This window comes from Puma concolor, chromosome A2 (assembly GCF_028749965.1).
Source record: "Puma concolor isolate L17-30 chromosome A2, mPumCon1.1.hap2, whole genome shotgun sequence".
NCBI classification, from domain to species: domain Eukaryota; kingdom Metazoa; phylum Chordata; class Mammalia; order Carnivora; family Felidae; genus Puma; species Puma concolor.
In genome coordinates, this window is record NC_141668.1 from 21130369 (window position 1) to 21150436 (window position 20068).

A 20068-nucleotide genomic window follows, 5' to 3' on the forward strand; every position below is an offset into this window, starting at 1 on the left:
GTTTTTAAGACATAATGTTACAGTATTTCCTGTCCTTGACAAGATCAAAGTACAATGTTCTTGCTTCTTGAATAGTGAATGGCTTGTTGTGGGCCCTCTGGAATACTTGGAAGTGTATTTGGGTATTTGGGTAGTGAGGTGCATCCATGTTCTCCAAATACAAGGAAAGGGCATTTGATGAAAGCTTGTTGCAACTCATTTTCATGAAGTAAGGGGAAGTTGAAAGCAATGCTAATAGAGTTTTCATTTGGAATAATATTATATAAGATGGGATGCCCTTGATTATGAAGGTGATGTGAAATTGCTATCTCTGTTAATAGAATCATAGGGACCATTCAGTTTTATATAATAAAATGACAGGCATGTCCAAATTTGAGTAACCACTTTTCTCATGTTCAAGCTGTTTTCATTTCTTCCCATGTACCTTGAAAGCATTTAAATCACAGACTTTACCTTGCCCTTGATTATGAAGGTGATGTTAAATTGCTGCCTCTATTAATCCTTGGAATGTTTAAATGAGTGTTCTAATTGATGGATCAAAGTGTCCGTGACCCGTAGCCCTGTACTTTCCCTTTGCTGCCAGTTCTCACATTAGGTAAGAAGACATCATTCAGAATTTTCCTGAGAGTATAAATAGTTTTATTGTGTAACCCCTGTTAGTAGCACATGTGCAAATTAGTGAAGCGAAAAAAGGTATTGTGACAGGTTTAGCTGAAAGATCGTATTGGGCTCTGACCTTCTTCCTGGTGCATGTTTATAAGCTTTTGATAAAATGATTAAACCCTAAGGTGTAACATTATTTATTACTTTCTGCTGTGGTACAGTTTGTATGGTAAATGGATATTACTGTGTTCTTTAATGTAATAAAAAAAAAAATCTTTTTTTTTTTTTTTTTAAAGGTAGTTTGAGGTATATTTAGACAAACCTCTTTGTCTTTGTTAGTGAATTATCTTTTTAGGTCAGCAGGGAGAGACCTTCAAAGAATGGGCCACAAATCTCACTCTTAAAGGTTAATGTGCTTTCTTAAGTATTTAGATATAAAAATGGATCTGGATTTGACTTTAAAAGGTACTCTACATATGTATTCTTCAAGTTATGGTTTATCTTTTCCCCTAACGATAACGTAACATTTGTTACCCTTTCTGTCTCTATGCCATGAGAGTCTTTGACTCGGCACCCTGGGTATTCCTCTCCTGTCAGAGGGTAGCTATTCAAATAAGTAGAATTTATGATAAATCAAAGGAGATCAATTCTGACTAGAATGATCTATGACGTTATCATAAGGAAAACAATTAGTCAGTTGAGGCTTGAAGGGGAATATTGGACAGGTGGAAAGGAAAGGATTCAGAAGGAAATTCATGTTCTTGAGTTGGGTGACAAATCCCTTAAGATCAGTGGTTTGACTCAGAGGGACTCTCGTGCAAGATGAAGTTGGAAAAGTCAGTACGGTCCTTTGATAACTGCTGGGCTAAGAAGTTGGTCTTCATGTAGCAAGAAGTCTTTGGAAGGTCTTTGACCAGGTAAGCGCTTGATTTCCGTGCTCCTTTGGTAATACTAACCAGACAGTGGATGCGAGGCTTGACCAGGGGGTGAGGAACAAGAAGCAGTAGTAGGAAACGGGAGGACTATGTAAGTGAAAGAGAAAAGACAGGGGGTGCAAGCAAGTCACTGAAAGATTAGACCTGGACTAGTGAGTGACTGGTGTATTCGTTTGCTAGGGCTGCCGTAACAGAGAACCACAGACTGAGTGGTTCCACAGAAGTTGATTTCCTCACAGTCTGGAGGCTGCAAGTGTGAGATCGGGGTGCCCGCACGGTTGGCCTGTCTTCCCTCTCCACATCCGTGTCCCAGTCTCCTTTTCTTATAAATCACATTGCATTAGGGCTCACCGTAATGATCTCAGTTTAATTTAATTACCTCTTTGAAAACCCTTTGTCCAAATACACTTTCTGATACCGGTCATTAGATCTTCAACATACGAATTTGGTTGGGGAGGGGTCCCTTCAGCCCGTGACACCTGAATTTAGGCACTAGGGAAAACCAGAAATAGAGGGTTAGCAGATTGGAAAACTGGTGGAGGCTCGATTTTTATAGAGAGAGGTAAATCTGGTTTTAGATGAACAGAATCACTCTCCTAAAAGCCCTGTGCAGCTGCCATGTCATTCAGCCTGGACTAGCCTGCTGGCAAATGAGAGGCCGCAGGGAACACAAAAATAAATGTCTTGCTGACTTACTTTCTCCAAGACAACATGGAGCTGTAGGTCAGGCTTAGTGTTTTTGTTTTTGTTTTTTTTAAGTTTATTTATTTATTTTGAGAGAGACAGAAAGAGTACAAGTGGAGGAGGGACAGAGAGAGAAGGAGAGAGAGGATCCCAAGCAAGCTCCACACACACTCAGCATGCAGAGCCTGACACGGGGCTTGAACCCATGAAACCATGAGATCACGACCTGCGCCAAATTAAGAGTTGTCACTCAACCGACTGAGCCACCTGGGAGCCCCTCGACTTAGTTTTAATCAGAGCCTCAGCAGCTTCATTCTCTGTTACCTTTATAAGATATTATTCTTTATTAAATTCTACTCTCATTTGGCGTGGTAAAGAATTTGGCTTTTCCCACAGAGAGGTCTGGCCTATATACTCATCTTCTGGGAGAGGGAATTTGGAATCCTTTGGAATTTCCCAAGTGATGGAAGTGTTTCATTAGTCACGATGGGCCCTTTGGGCCATGTGTTGTCAAACCAATCTCTGGGGAAGTGGTGCTGGAGACTGAATTCAGCCACATGAGCGATCAGTCAAGCAAACCTATGCGATGAGGCCCCAGTGAAACTCTGGACACTGAAATTTGGGTGAGCTTCTCTGGTTGATTCTCTGTGCATATTGTCACAGGTTGATGCCAGGGGGAGTAGAGCATCTTGAGGAGAGTGGAAACTTTGCATTTAGAACTCTCCCAGAGTCTATCCTATGTATCTCTTCCTTTGGCTAACTCTCTGTGTCATTTCCCATGATAAGCCATAACTGTGAGTTTAATAGCTTTCTGTGAGTTCTGTGAATACTTTTAGTGAATTATTAAGGCTGGAGCAGTTTTGGGAATCCCTTGAACTTGCAGATGATGCCAGGGTGGGGACAGTCTTGGAGACTCTGCCCTTGGACTTGGCAGTTTGGCCAACTCTGGTGCAAACAAAACCCCAAGTTTTCACATACTGTGAAGGAATTTTAAGAGCTAGTTTTTCAGAGAGTGGCTTCCATTATATTAGTCCCCCTCCCCCCCCCTCCCCCCCCCCACCCAATACTACCTGCTAGATGGAGCTTCTTAGAAAGTTTGTATTTTGATTTGTGGTGAGTTTGTTAGCTTCATGCATAGGAAGTGATAGTGCCTTGGCTATAAGAGATGCTTACCATCTTTGAAGGCACGGAAGTTACTCAGTGGAACTTTGTTTCTCCTTAGAGACCTGAGCATCTTAGGTAATCCTGGCAGCTTCAGTCTTTTGCAAGGCAGTATACTGTATCCTTTTCATTGCATGACATTGTTGATTTCAGCATTGTTGATCTCAACAGGCTCTGAAGAACTTTGGGGAGGATTTAGTTAATTTTATTTGACGGGAGTGTTCATTTGGGTGCATCTTGGTTACAGGAGATGGAAGCTTTCTAAAGTACAATTTCAAGGGTGTTATTACTCACCTGATAGAGGGGCACACAAAATCATTATAAAGTTGTTTTGTTTTGTTTTAACGTTTATTTATTTTTGAGAGACAGAGACAGAGAAGGAGCAGGGGAGGAACAGAGATAGAGGGAGACACAGAATCCGAAGCAGGCTCCAGGCCCTGGGCTGTCAGCACAGAGCCCAACGCGGGGCTCGAATCCACGAACCGTGAGATCATGACCTGAGCCGAAGTCAGTTGCTCAACCGACTGAGCCACCCGGGCGCCCCCACACAAAATCATTGTAAAGAGAAAGAAAGCTAAGAGCATTTGAGGTGGCACGTGATAAACACCAGTCACATCCATGTGTCCCGCCAGGATAGCTAATGGAATTATTTTAAGGATACTTAAATATTAACTCGCCCTTCAGTCTTTCAGTTTATAGTTTTGGCAGGAACCCATTGAAACACTTTAGATTTAATGGGATTTTTCCTCCTATTTTATTGCCGCGTCATTCATTCAGAGAGCTCCTGTGTGACATGCCCTCCGAGTTCTGAGTACATAGCTCTGAGGAGACAGGTAGGACCTTGCCAGTGTGGAACTCAGAGTCCACCAGAGAGAGCAGGAGGAAGACAGAACTTTACAATAGAGAGCATCTGAAAAACCCCAAATTAGTTCTACTGTAATGGAATAATTGTGTCCCTAATAAGTTATTAAAAATACTGTTCACCATTTTTTTTCAGTAAGAATCAATTTGGAGATTAAGAATGTGGGCTGTTTATTTTCCTGCAAGAACTTTTCCTGACCACAATCGCTTTAAGATTTTATCTATAAAACCCAAATCACTTAGCAAACCCAGCAGTTTTTTTTTCTTTTTTTTTTTTTTTATGTCTAGCTTTTATTCAAAAGGTAACCGTTACTCACCCAGTCCAACTAAAAAGTCACTGTTGGCAGTTCCAGTCACCTTTTATCACCCTTTGTTAATATGTGTTAAATAGAGCCATTTATAGTGCTAATTCTTAGTTACCTGCTGCTAGGACCCTAGTACTGTGTCACATAGCTCAGCATACCGAGAATTACGTTCCATATTAATCCTTATTTTCCACCTGATAGGTCATTAATTAAACAAACTAATACATCAAGTAATGTTACACTGACAGTGCTTTGCATTGGTCTAGCACAAGGTAAATGCTCAGTGCGTATTTGATTTTATTAGTTTTCATTGTTAAATATATTGTGATGATATAATTTTATTATTATGTCCAGTTCAAGTTACGCAGCTGTGCACCACAGGAGAAGTTTCTGTATGCTTCCAGACAAAATCTACGTGATGTTAAACAAAAAAGGTAACAGAAAGGGTTCTTCTCCTCAGGAAGCCCCCAGCCCAGGGGGAGACCCGATGACCTAGTGTGAAGCCCTGGGGACCTAGGGCTCCCTGAGGGGTGTGGCAGAGCAGTAGGGGAAGAGTGCTGCAGGGGCCCTGCTTCACGATCCCTGTCACAGTCAGACCTCTTTGGGGTTCAGTAGGGCCTGAATGCCACACCTGCAAAGCTGAACCATTGTTACCAGTGTATTTTGTACATATGAGGGTTTTTTTTTTAATGTTTCTTTATTTGAGATAGAGAGAGAGAGAGCGCATGCCCAAGCAGGGGAGGGACAGATAGATAGAAGGAGAGAGGGTCTCAAGCAGGCTTCACACTGTTGGTGCAGAGCCGGACGCGGGGCTCCATCCCACAAACGGGAGATCATGACCTGAGCTGAAATCAAGAGTCAGATGCTTAACCGACTGAGCCACCCAGGCACTCCACATGTTTTTTTGTTTGTTTGTTTGTTTTTTAAATATAAAAGCTAATATCAAGCAAATGTAAAAGCACATATCAAAGAAATAGGAATATGTTGAAGGCAGTGGAAAACCTCATGAAGACATGCGCTATCAACCAAATGAAAAGCATTTTAAAGATGACTGATGTTTCTTTCCCATCCTGTCTTAGATAATGAAGTGGCCTGTTTCTACCTTCCGGAAAGGAGAAAATGTGTATGTGGGAAGTGATGTAGGTCTGTGGAAAACAGTTCTGGAATCCTTTTGTTAGAGGTGTAACTTTTCAGCGTGGCTTCTGTTTCTTTGAAAGATGAAGGAGTGTGATTCTGAGATTGGATGTGAGCACTACTAATACTCCTTTGTGTGCCTGACTTCAGAAGGGGTTTTCACTTTTATCCTTGAACGAAGTTGTTGAAGCCCGACTTATAAATTTAGGCTCGTGGAAGAAGCCTGGGCTGTCCTTACAAAGTATTAAAAGATTAGTCACCCTGTGGAAGAAGTTGAGGTGATTTTAGAGTATCTGAGGAGTGCTGTGCAAAACTCCTCGAGATAAAATGGGTTTTGTAAGTATTACCATATATTCAAAGTTTTCTTCAATGTAAAATCCTTTAACTTTAAACTGTTTTGCTTTTATTAGGTTTCACTTTGACTGATGTAGGGTGGAAAAGTTTTCCCTTCCTCTGGGTTCTTTGGCTGGTTGAATAATTAAATTTGTGTAAAACCAATTAACAGGAGAACACAACTCAAAGAGTAGCGACATGTACATGTGAAAGAGACCTGGAAAAACTGAGTAACTCTCCAAAATGGCCCAAAGCATCAACTTAAATACCGTCTGTCTTCAGCTAAAGACAAAAGATGTTAGAGGTACAGAATCGGTTACAGGAGCACAGTCAACAAGGGTGAGGTGGTTATGCAGACTTAAGTCATTGTCTTCTCCATTGAGAGAGGACTTTCTACAGACTGAGTCATCCCCCCTCTTCCTGGTACAGCAAGGGAGACCTCCCCCCACCCATGGAGGTTTCCCTTATGCATGGGTACGTCTCTTGCAAGAGGGTAATTTCTCCTTGGTTTCCAGAGCTTCTCGTGCGTTGGCGTGTGTTTTTTTCCAAATGATCAACCAAAACTAATCCTATGCCAGAGGGACATATTTTGGGGTGGCAAGTTCTGCGCCTCTACACTGGCAGTACTGTTTTGTTTCTCTTTTGGGTGTATGATTTTAATAGCTATACTGCAAATGAATTAGAGAAGCTGAGGATGACAGGCCAGTGGTATCAGCAGGTGTTTCTCGTGTTCTCTATAATTACACATGGGATCATGGACACTTTTAAGCAACAGTGTTTAAAGATCCTGCTTAATTGGCCGTGAAATAATTAAATAAGGTTTTGACTGGCAAATTTATAATTCTGTTAGATGGGTAAGCCAGTGTGCCTGAACGTCAACTTGACTTCAACTTGGAAATATTAGATTAATAGAACTAATTGTACCGCAGGTACAAAGTTTGCTCTGATTAATAGTCTCAAAACTCGTCTAGAAGTTTAGCCAAGTAAATTTATGTTACTTACCTTTTACTTTTAATTAAAACTTATTTCAGAAAGTTTGAGCTGTTTACTTTCGCTGTGCTGCTCTTTGTGGTTTCTCCAAAGTTGAGCTCCAGTAATTTTTCAGTGACTCCAGCTGCCTTATTGAATAACTTGCCTTATCAAAAGGCTTAAAATTATATACTGTTGGACATGTATTTGTATCTGCAGCTGACAGGTCCCCTGCACATCGTCTCTAACACTTATTGATGTCTACTTATAACGTACTTTAGTGCTGCGTGAATGGCTCTGATAGACCAAATGTACATGATAAATGTTTTATCTCTGATTCTCATTGATCAATTTCTAAATGATCAAATGGTTTATCTCAGTGAGACACTAATTCACATTGATCAAATTCTAAATGACCAAGTTGACTTGGTTTCTGCTGAACACAAATTGTATTAAAACAACATTACTTGAACATGCTGTCTTTTCTAATGCAGGAGTTATGTTACCAGAAGTTACATTATAACTAGAGTTATTGTATTATAAAGATGTCTCCTTCATAATGAAAAGTTTACACAAGAAGAAAAGAATGCGATATTGCAGGAAGAACAGGGCTTTGAGCAAGGATTTGGGCTTTTACTAACTAATTAAATTCTGCATTTGTATTGGGCCCTCTTTCCCTTTTTTTAATTTGAAAGGCTGTGAGCAGGAAATATAGCAGCTGCAGTGGTGACATTTTATTCCCTAAGGACCTTGAAGCCAAGTAACATCTTGATTATTCAGTAAGAGACTTAGTAATTGAAGAGGCAAAATTCTAGATAAAATAAATATACCTGTACCCTTTGTGTATAAACTTGGTTACAATAGCCTATTTAGAAGTTTAGGGTTATTTGTTGTTTTTTAAAAAACATCGGCTCACTTTTGTCAACTTGCACAGTATTTCAGGTACCATCTAGAGTTTGTCGATGTGTTACTGGTAGAGGATTTCAATTCGGAATTTGAAGAACAATGTTTATGAGCTTAAGAATATACTTTGTATATGAAGCTAATGGCAAGTACACATTTGGCTGAAACATGGGCTTGGTTTTTTCCAACAACCAGTTCCCCAGGCAGGTTATTTATTACATCTTTGGCTTGTCTCTTGCATCTGTAAAATGGAAACTATAACCACCACTCTCTTGAGGGCATCCAAGCTGAGAAGGTTTAAAAGTTAAGAAAGAAGGAAAAGAATGTTGGCATTGAGCCTCATCTAAAGAGGGTTGTAAGTAGTTGTTGTATTCAGTTCTGAGACACTGGCTGCCATTTGAATTATCTTCTAGATGGTGCGGCTGCCCTTCTGTCCTTCATCAGGGGGTACATACAAAGTAGTTTGCCACCTCTCCGGCTAGGAGTCTGTCTCCCTTTCCACCCCCCTCCCCCCAAAATCCCAACTGCGTCCAACCACAAATTAGTTCCAATTAAAGTGAGGTCTGCTTGGGAACACACCAGTTTTTGACAAACATTTCATGTCATAGGCATTTAGGATTGGTTAGATTTGCAAAGAAACCTTAGGTGATTAATGCTTTTTAAAATTCCTTTAAGATTGAGACCCTTCTAATCAGATCTAAGTTATTTAGTTTCCTTTTGTTCCTTGGTTTGGATCTCTGTAGTTAGTCTCTGCACTGTTTTTTAAGGGAACAGAAGTAAGTGGTAAGAAACATTAACACTACTTGGGGGTTAGGTTTTTAATCTGCATTTTTTCCCTCTGCTTCCTAAACTGTCCCTCACAGCATTCCACTCAGTCCAGGGTGTCTGTATTTGAAAGGGGCAGGGCAGAGTGGCCAAGGCGATTGGGACGTAGGGCAGGTGCCGGGATGTAAACCATAGACAGGATTGTCTGTTTCACAAAAAAGAACCCAGACTGCAGCCATCACTTGAGCATCTGCAGTTGGTCACAAGGTCACGAGAGGGTCATTGCAGCAACTTCCTCATCATGTCAATGTAGGATGTACAGGAGCCTCAAGTGGTGACAGAAGCCACCAAAGGTCCAGTCACATTCGCCACATCCTATCCATGACTGGAACTCTCTTCTGGGTCCCAGCTGTGGCAATCACGGTTGGTTTGGGTTGCTCTGGGCATCTTCTTTACTTTAATGGAACCTGTTTGTGCGTTAAATGTAAATGATCCTAACCAGTCTCGCTGTAGCCCTTAGGTTTGTGGCCATAAGCTCCTGAATCCATGATTTGTTCCACGCGAGATAACAAATGGTTTCCGTTTTCCCCTACAAGAACATTAGCATTGAGCTTTCTTCCTTAATCAATACAATCCATTTAGAATCTAGCATACCCTACATGGTTATATGAAATATTAATTGCACACTCAGATAAATGAAGATTCTGCCAAAATGATAGCTTGTTTCTTTCCTTGTATTGTAATATTTAAATGAGAACATTTTGAGTTCTAGAGTGCATCGTATTTTGGAATGTGTTCCTTGATCCTTGCTTTTTTGGGTAATTAGACAACCATACAGCTTACAGCTCCCAAAAGATATTTCTAACTGGGACTTGGAAGTTTGTTCCTCTTGTTGATTCTGACTAGAGGTCCTTTATGTTTTAAAGGGTCTAGTAGAAAATAATTTTTGATTTTCCTTTGATGTTTTCAAAGTAAGAAAAAGTTATTTTGCTTTTTGAGTGCCACTGAGCTCCAGGTAGAAAGGAGAGAAGCTTGTAGGAGGGCCAATTAGAGTTAATTATTGTCTTACTGACCTGCCATGTTTTAAAATGTCCGGGAAAGTTCTAGGATGTAGGTTTTCAATTCTCTCCTTTTGTCAAGGTTGCAGAGTTAACCATCTTATGTCTTGAGCATGGTTAAAAATTACATCAAAGCCGTTCTCTACACATAAAAATGATAGCTCTCGGGACAATCTTTGAGAAGTTGTGTAGGTTCAGCCATATTGTGAGATCCAATTATGTTTTATCATCTCATAGTTTGGGAAGTCTGTTCCAAATACTGTCAGGCCTCCCTGCCTTCAACCAGATAATTATAGATGTCTGTGGTTGCCCTTTCACCATGCCTGGGGTTCAAACCCTGGTAGTAAAATCGAAACCAGAACTTCTAGGATAATTCTACTTAGGCATACATTTCTATAGGTCTTTTGAAATGATAACTTATAGTGAGATGTCTCATGGTTTCAGTCTATCAAGGATTCTCATTGTTGCCTCTTTTGACTTTTCTTAAGACGTAAGCATACAAAATACAAAAGTTGATAATTTGGACCTTATCATGATTTAAAAGTTCTGTTCATCTTAAGACACCATTAAGAAGAAAAAAATTTTAACAGGCAAAAGATTTGAACAGACACTTCAAAGGAAGGTATAAGGATGGCCATTAGCACGTGACAGGTGCTAATAACATCGTTAGTTATCGGACCGTGTGAGTTATAACATTGGAATGCTGCAAACCAAAAGGACTGATAATATTGTTTGTAAGGATGTGGAGAAACCAAAACTTTTATCCTTTGCTGGTGGAGGTATAAAATGGCAGCCACTTTTGAAAAAGTTTGGCCGTTTCTTATAAATTTAAATATACACTTGCTCTGTGACCCTGCAATTCCAGTCCTAGGTATCTACCCAAGAGGAAAGAAAATATACATCCACGAAAAGATTTGTGCACATATGTTCGTATCAGGCCTATTCATAGTAGTCAAAAACTAGTAACAACCGAAATGGTCCTCTGTGAGAGAATGGATAAAACAAATTGTGGTATATTCATACAGTAGAATAGAATACTATCAGCAGTTAAAAAAAAAACAAAAAACACACAAAAACAGAAACGCAAACTGTTGATACATGGATAACATGGGTGAATCTGAGAAACATGTTAGGCAAAACAGAAGCCAGGAGCCGGGAACAATGATGTGTCCTTCCATTTGTGTGATTCCATATATATGAAATTCAAAAATAGGAAAAATTAGTCTATATTGACCGAAATCACACTGGTTGATGGGGGTAGAGGGTATTTGCTTGGAAAGGGACACAAACTTTCCAAACCGCCGGGAGTATTCTTTTCTGGGTAATGGTTATACAGATACATATGATTTTTACTACAATATGAACACTTAAGATCAGTGCAGTTTTTTTTTGTAATGGTAATTATACTTAAAACACCCTAAAGTCGTTGTTAATTAATTTTAATGAGGGGAAAAAATTGCCCCAAATATTAGGAGTGCCCAACTTCTAACTGTAATTTGCCCTAGGTAAAATAAGTTAAGTTTCTTGAATTGAGTCAGCCTTAAGAAACTTATGATTTCTAATTGTGTCCGTAATCATATTGTTTTCATTAGAATTAGAGTCCCTTATCTCAGGACCGTTCATTCAGTATGTTTCAATGCTGTAGAAATAGGAGTAAACCGTGCTTTGCTTTATTTATTTATTTTCTTAACAATTAGTCTTCTCCCCATTATTAAATTACATTTGCCTATTATACTTTCTGCCTCATTAGCTAAGAGTCTTGTTTGTAGATAGACCTGGTTACATTTTGAAAGTTATTTTTGATAAAGGGATTTTGAAGGCGCTATTTATAAATGAAACATTTATACAGTAACACTGGTACTTGGTAATATAATAACCCGAGGCAGCAAGTTGTTCATACTATGTATTGCATCCTGGCAAAATGCTTCAGAGCTTGTAAAAGCCTGCATCTTGGCCCTTTTCTACATGTTGAAACGGAAGCACACATGTTCCCATGTTCAAGTGTCGCCAAGCATCCCCAACTTGCTCACATGGCTGCCTTAAGCTGTTTTATGTGCTTTCTCATTCAGTGGCCAACAGTTAAATTGCCGTGTTCCTTTTGTGAGCTTATACGTCTAAATGCTGGTAATCAACTGCGTCCCTTGAAAATTGATAGATGCGCTCATTAAGGGGCGTTTTTGCTCTTGGCTCCTCTCAAAAGTCACCTCAGCTACTGTTTCTGGATGAAGCTGGCAAGAAATACTGTGCAAGTGATACATCTGGCTTTGTACTCCTTTGTGAGGGCTCAAACCTCCGTTTTCAGTATGTTAAACATGCTTTGTAGGGATCTTAAGTATAAAGAAGTCAGCTATTTGCCAATTACAGTATTAACACAACAAAGACTAAGGGCTGCTGTTGTGTGGTGGGATTTTATTTTTTTTAATTTGCTGCCATTTGCTCTTCGTTTTGTTCTCTTATGCTTCTGGGATTACACACATACCTGTCTGTGAGACATCCATATCCCTGGAGACTCTGAAGTCCACCAGCCTGCCACTTGGTAGAGAACTCAACAAAGCTGCCTGTGTGAGAGGCACATTCAGCGTGGTTTACGATTGGGATTTTGAAGGTAGCATACACCTGTTTCTGCCTTCAGGATGAAAAATGAATTGCCAATTACTGTAGACATGTTCAGACATGACACTTCATATGGCAGAAGCTTGCTCAGCCTGCTTTATGCTGGGCCCCCAACTATGAACCATCAGTTCTGAAAAAAGGGTGTGTTGGCAAGGAGCAGAAGAGAAAAGGGCCTCGATCCTTGATCCTTTCCTATTTTGTGTGCTCGTGCAAGCTGTGGGAAGGAGGTCAATGCCTCTCACCTTTGTTTCCCCAGCAGAGCTCTTGAGCAAGATGAAGCGCTCAAAGCCCGGTGCCAGCACATCATCACAGTCTCATTACTTTGCAAGCTGCACGCCCAGATGCTGCTGTTTTCTGCACCAGGCTTCACTGCTACACATTCATAACACCTCCATCACAGCTCATTTGGTGCTACTCACAATTAACTGGCTCTTTTCACGATAGTGTTTCTCTGATACAAAAGATGCTGATGTAAAGAAGAAAATGACATCGTCGGGTGTAGAATCCATCTTTCAGACATGCTTCGTTAGTTGAGGGGAAGCAGGAATCAAGTGTTTTGTCACTACTTAAATAATATGTGGTTTTGGTTTGGTTAGTTGAGTGTTGGTTTGGGCGTATTTTTGAGGTCTTTGAAGTTGAGATAGTGGATTTCGCTGGCAGACCAATTTCATTGATGCCCCTGTCCTGGAGGTCCTTTCAATTGGTGGATTCTGCCATCCTCATTTATTGGGATTCTTTCCCCAGTGAAGAGCTCAGTGACGTCTGTTTATTTTGAAAGATTATTAATATGACATTTTTGCTTTAGAGAATTTAAATCATCATTAAAGTCAACAGATCCATCCATCAAAGGTCTTTGATGCTCCTCCAAACGCTGTTGGCACCGGAAATGCAGAAATGTAACTTTGAGTCCCTGTCCTCAGGGGTCTTGCACTTGTTGAGATCATTAGCTCTGCTACAGAGATGTCAAAACCTCACACAGAAACTATAACATTTGTTCAAGAAGAACTGTTTAGTATCTCATATCTCATACATTCCTGGTGGTTTTTATAAACGGGACATATAGATATGACGAGGTTATGATCCTTGACTTCAAAACACTTGTAGAATACATGGGGGAGGCAGATTAATACACAAGTGACTAAAGTGGGGTAAATGCTGATAGAAAGGTACAGGCAAAATGCTATAGGAGTAAGGAAGGGAATCTGGGTTGCAGGAGGAGGTGACTGGTGTAGGCTGGGTCTTTCCACTTTGAGATATTCAAAAGGTAGGAAGAGGGGGAATAGCTTTCCACGAAGAGGGAATCGGATGCTGGAAATGGTTGTGATGAATGTGGAGGGAGATGTGATGGAATATGAAGCTATAAAGGAAATTAGAGTCAGACTTCACACACCATGTTGTGAAAAGCAGAGGGAGTAAGATGTGAGGATTCAGCCAAGAATCCTACCTACTTGAAAATATTTTTTAAAGTGTAGTTATTTATTTTGAGAAGGAGATTGAAAGAGCATGAGCAGGGGTTGCAGGGGGTGGGCAGAGAGAGAGATAGATAGAGAGAGAGAGAGAGAGAGAGAGAGAGAGAGAGAGAAAAAGAGAGAATCCCAAGCAGGCTCCATGCTGTCAGAGAGCCTGATTCGGCACTTGATCCCATGAACCGTAAGATCATGACCTGAGCCGAAATCAAGAGTCCAGACACTCAACCAACTGAGCTACCCAGGTGCCCCCAAATACATATATATTTTATATCTCCTATACCTCGTGCCCATAATTCTCACCATGGGATTATGCCTTCTGAGTTGGTCATTATTCTTAGACATCTTCTATCAAATATACAAGGGTAATGTTTGGGGTGTGTGTGTGTGTGTGTGTGTGTGTGTGTGTGTGTGTGTGTGCTTCTTATAATCACAAGTTATTATATACTATTAGTTACTGTTATTTTAACATTATTAATACCCATTCAAAAATAAGCACATATTAATTCATTAACTGTCTCTTTGCAAAGTTCAGGGCTTTAAGACACTGGCCACAGGAAAGAGCAGTTTTGATTGAAAAGAAACAAAGGGAAGAGAGAGTTCAAGAAACGTTTGGTTCATGGGGCGCCTGGGTGGCGCAGTCGGTTAAGCGTCCGACTTCAGTCAGGTCACGATCTCGCGGTCTGTGAGTTCAAGCCCTGCGTCAGGCTCTGGGCTGATGGCTCAGAGCCTGGAGCCTGTTTCCGATTCTGTGTCTCCCTCTCTCTCTGACCCTCCCCCGTTCATGCTCTGTCTCTCTCTGTCCCAAAAATAAATAAACGTTGAAAAAAAAATTTTTTTTAAAAGAAACGTTTGGTTCATAGGATGCTGTGTGGGGAAATCCTAGGGCATTTTAGCAGAGAAAGAACCTTTTCAGATAAAGGAACACCAAAAGCCAGTGTGCCAGTTCCTTATTTAGCACTGTCCCTGCAGACCAAGTTATGGGATCATCTTTTAACTGAAATGGTATAATGGTGAACTTTTAAAAATATTCCTAGGCGTGATCTCTTTGAATGGTATACTAAGAATTCACATGATACCAGATTCTGCATGTTGCAAAGAGTGTGTTAAAGGCAAATTTTATGTGGTTTATTCAGATACGGTCTGTCTGGGTATGTGGTTTTTGATTGATGTCTAACGGTGATTGCATGGACCCAAGACATATAAAATTAGCTCCTATGTTGCCATAAGATCCTAGTATTATTATTAAATAAATAAGAACTCTTTTTCCTTCCCATTGCATTTTGTAATCAACCTTTGCCTCTTGATATCCATCCTAGAGGCTTAGTGTGAAAAGAATATGAAATTAATAAATGCTATTGGATTTTTAAAAATTATCAAGGTAGTACTTTCTTTTTATAACAAGGCAAATGTAATGTTTTTCTTCATTTTTCTTCCAGGTTAACCCCTTAAAAGCAAATCATGTGACATTGTAGTTTGATAGGAATCCTTCCTCATTTATGTCCACCCATAGAAACAATAAATATAGATGTTCGTTTTATTTTTCACACACACACACACACACACACAGCCACATGAGATTGTGCCATATGTATTTTCTTTGACTTTAATTTATTATGGATATATCCTCCTTGGTCAACACCTGTAATTCCAACTCATTCTTTTAATATTATTCTATGCCATTGACCCATCAGAATTCATGGAGCCCATCCCCTACAGACAGGCACTCAGTTTTGTTTCAGATTATTTATTGTTTTTTTTTTTTTTTTTGAGTGGTGTAAACACCAAAACAAAACTACTGCAGTGAAACGAATTTGTACATAAATCTTTTGGAATTGGTACTTTTGTTCCTATAGCATGGGTGCAGTTTGAACCCTGACAGTCCTTACTATGTGGCATTGGGCTGCTCTTTGCTGATGTAGGAAATGTATATCCTGTAATAACCCATGGGGTTTGTAATAAGGGGTGATGAATAACGTAGGTAACATTCTGGGCATATAGTAGACACTCAGCCCTATACAGGATCAATTTCTGTACAGATCTAGTGGGGTTAGAGTTGGCAGAGCCTAGGTTACTTAACTTTAGAGGTTTTATTACAATGTGAATCTAAATCTGGCCTCCCAAGTGTGTGTGTCTCTCTCTCCTTTAAGAAAAGCAAAACCCATTTTGTGAAAATTTTCAGCTTTTTTGACTTGTGTAATTTAAAAATATTACATTTTGGCACAACCTTTAGATTTTTGCTGCTGGTTTATAATTCCCTAGAGGTGAATTGAAAAGATTAGTGGTAGAACTTTTTCCATTAACTCTGGGAAAAACTACAGAGCAAAAAATTGTCCTTTGGCAGAAATGTCAATCCATACCTCTTTTGGAGCATTTGGAGACTGAAGCACTGAGAAGCTGATTTAATAGGAGAATTGAAAACCAAAATGTATACACATCTTCACCTTTCCGAACTGATGACAAGACAAATGAAAAATACACTCTCGGAACTTGGTGATGCAAAGAAAATAGGATCATTGCTCCAGAGAGTGCATTAAGGCCAGATCTTTAAAAGATCCCAGTGCTAGGCTTTTGGCCATGTTCTTCAAAAAGCTGATCTGTTCTTATTAATGATACATCTATTTGTACCTCATGCCATAAAATTCCCCTTTTGTATGATGCAGTTTCTAGAGAGTAGATTTAAGAAAAAGAGAATGTTTAATATGCTACAGATTCTGCTATAGCAACTACCAAGAAAATAGGCTCATTTTCTCTTGTTTGTGGGTCTTAGTCTCCCTGGGTTTTTTCCCCCCACTTAGGACGTCTCGTAATTGTTACATTCCATAATGTCAATATAGCTATAATGGAATAGTAAATATCCATGTCAGCAGAAATTTTACTGGGCATAATCTTTATCCTTCACATTTTGCAATTGAGTTGTTTTAGCAAGTTACCTCTCCTCCTCCCCCACCTCTATGTATGTCTTCTGTATCTATGGAAGGTGATAATCACAGAGATGCTAAATAGGAATTAACTGAAGGCCATTCTTGTTTTTGGCATACCCCATGATGGCTATCAATAGTTAGCAAATTGGGATGGTCATCAATAGTTCAGGTTTCTGTTGAGTGAACTCCGTGTGTTTTTAAGTTGATGTCCATCATATAATTCAGTGTATGGTTTCTTTGGAGATAATCCCTGGACATATAAAATTGCAGTTGAGAATGTACCATGCCTCTAAAAACATGTTTAAAGACACATGTTTTCTGTCACATCATTAGCTAACAGCAACACTGCTCAAAATAATAATTGTATTTTAACATCCCAGGTTGTACCATAATTTAGTTAGGAATGCACATGGGAGGTTGTGCTTGGATAAATGCAGCTATTGTTTATGGTATAGTTTTCATCTAATAACTTGTTTTGCCTTTAGAATATTAATATTACCTTGAGATCGTGGGCAGTTATAGGTTGGTAGTCTATAATGCATTAACGAAATTCTTCCTGAAGTTTCTTCTGAAGTCATTTGCTTGGCATTTGGACTATAATTTTTCCAGAAATAAAAATGATACCTGTGATTATGTTAGTCCTCAAAAACCTATTTAACCCCTGTATGTTTGCAGTTAAGAATAAAAGACTGGAGATTAGGGGGTGTGGGAAGGAAAAGAAGCAAAAAGAAAAAAAAATTGTGTGTGTGTGTGCATGTGTGTGTTTAAATTACATTCTGGATTTTAGTGGTGCCTTGATGGCTCAGTTAGGCTCAGATTATGGCTCTGTGCTGGTAGTACAGAGCCTGCTTGGGATTCTCTCTCTCTTCTGTCTGCCCCTACCCTGCTCATGTGCTCTGTTTCTCTCTCTCCCAAATTAAATAAATAAACTTAAAAAAAATAAACTACATCCTGGATTTTAAAAGCTAAGCCAATCATGAGTATAACCTTGTTTCTGTGAAAAAATGTAGATCCACATAGTGATGTGGGAACACAGAAACCTTGGAAAGAACAGCTTTCTCCCAGGCCCTTTAGTAGCTTTCGCACTTCTGGGGACCAGTGAGTGGGATTGTTTTCAAATGAAATCCTGGGTGGAATCATCAGACTTACAAATGATAAAGGGTATTTTTAAAAATATAAATGTAGTTTCTAAGCTTATTTACCATCTTTGCTTATTATCAGGAAGACAGAGACACTTGTTTTCATGAACACAACATTTGAAAATAGGGGCTAAGGGTGGTGGCCTCAGTCTTCTGTCATCCTCAGCACCCAAATTTTATTTGGTTGCACAGTGTTGTGATGGTTTTGGTTTGCAGTGATAAGTAGCGGCAACTGATAATAGTTTTTTTTTTTTAACAGCTTGCCCTGCAATCTCCAGATACTCATCCATCAGTCTGATCCATATGATTAAAAGTGAAATAAGTTTCTGCTTTAAAGCTGAATAATTGACAGTATCTAATAAATCATTATATAGAAGTTGGGACAAACACCCAAAACTTACAATATTAAAGCACAATATAAAAATAACTTTTGACATGACCTCAATCTCATCTTTTGCTGCAGTCTGTCATGGACCTCAGAGTTCTTCCTTAAAGAGAGAACACGCCTCACACCTTCCTGCTTCTGCAGGCGTGCTCACACTGCCCCCATAGCACAGCACACCTTCACCATCTGCTCCTGGTAAACTCCATTGTCAAGACCTGTCTTAGATGTTTGTGTCTCTGAAGCCCTTCCTTGACACTTCCTCCCCCCATCCCCCGCTTCCCAAAAGAGAACACAATTAATTGCTCCCTCTGTGTTTGTACAACTCAAGCCCTTGTTGCATTGCAGTCTGTATCGCGGTTGCCTGTGCCCGTCTCCCCCTTAAGGCATGAGCTGTGTCTTAGCCACCTTTATAGCCGTAGCACTCTTAACAGGTGTTCAATTAATATCGATATCGTTATTTACTAAATTGATTTTAAAGTCTTCTAAAACTTTTTCCTGCTTTTAGCTTCTACTCACAGGATGTTTTTACTTGAGAAGGGACTTTGAATTTTCATTAAAGGAAACCCTTGTGGGGGCGCCTGGGTGGCTTGGTAGGTTAAGTGTCCGACTCTTGATTTTGGCTCAGGTCATGATCTCATGGTTTGTGGGTTTGAGCCCCACGGCAGGCTCTGCACTGACAACCCTGAGCCTGCTTGGAATTCTCTTTTTCTCGCTCTCTCTCTGCCTCTCCCCTACTCCTGCTCTCTCTCTCTCTCTCTCTCACACACACACACAAACAAACTTTAAAGGAAACCCTTGTGTAAAAAGCTAAGTAAGAATTACAGACTCTTGGGAGTTTGAAGGTTCATACCAAGGTTGTATAATCTAGTTACAGTGTGTGAATCTCATTCCCAGTGGAAATGAAAGCGTCTTGAGGGCAGGAATTGTATTTTATTCTGTTTATAGATCTCCCCCAGCACCTAGCACTTATACTGTACTTAGTAAATAACATGCTGAAATAAGTTCCTTCAGCAAATTAGAGGACTGTGGCTATGTGACATCTCTCTGTCTAGCCTAATGGTTTGATTTCTCTGGTTGTTGGTGTTCTTTATTACAGGCTGTTAATATAGGGCTGATTTTTGTGGGACACTAGCTAATTGTCAGAATTCATCTCCAAAACTTGCCAGAGAGAAGATGAGCTTTCCTCTTGACAGTATCAGTAGGGTAGTTAAGATTATAGCCAAATCCAAAATACAGTGGAGTGTTATTTATTAGTTTAAGGTTTGTCCTTAATTGGGAATTCCTTCAGTTTCGATTTCTGTACAGTGTGAATTTTTGTTAAAGAAGATATTTGAAAACTTCCTGACCTTTGCTATTTTTCAGGACTATTTTTCACCTCTGTGAATGTAGATAGATTTATATATTTTCCGTAACTAAAGCGTGCCTTATTAACATTTTCTAGTTGAACTTGGAAACATGACATCTTCAAGTCAGGTAGCTCTCTACCAAGAAAGCCAATTAAATACTTCATAAGAAGTTATCTTATGCAAGCTGACTTACCTGCATTCCCCGTGAGGTCTCTATTGTCTGCCATACAAGTCTGTATCAAACTTGATTATAGGCATTTTATGATCAAGGCACTGATGGAATCAAGGCACAGTGGAGAAAACTCCTGTATACTTTAAGAAAAGGATAAAAGAGCCATTTCTTTTTCTGGCTCAGTTAAAACCGTACTGATTGTCAAGTCCCATTGACCTAGTGGGTTGCCACTTTGCACGTATTACCATTACTGGCAGTCCCACTGTAATGTGGAACAGTCTTGCCACATCATCGACACATTTACTAAGATAG

At 39.7% G+C, this 20068-nt stretch overlaps 1 protein-coding gene and 1 long non-coding RNA gene across 3 annotated transcripts in view; both read left to right on the top strand.

The window, feature by feature from the left end:
- Positions 1 to 20068, top strand: part of CHCHD3 (coiled-coil-helix-coiled-coil-helix domain containing 3) — a 283193-nt gene that overhangs the window by 227835 nt on the left and 35290 nt on the right. The window lies entirely within an intron of this gene.
- Positions 6 to 18280, top strand: LOC147583047 (uncharacterized). Its single transcript, XR_015244878.1, has 2 exons — positions 6 to 4983; positions 18113 to 18280. It is a non-coding gene; the product is annotated as an uncharacterized LOC147583047 (long non-coding RNA).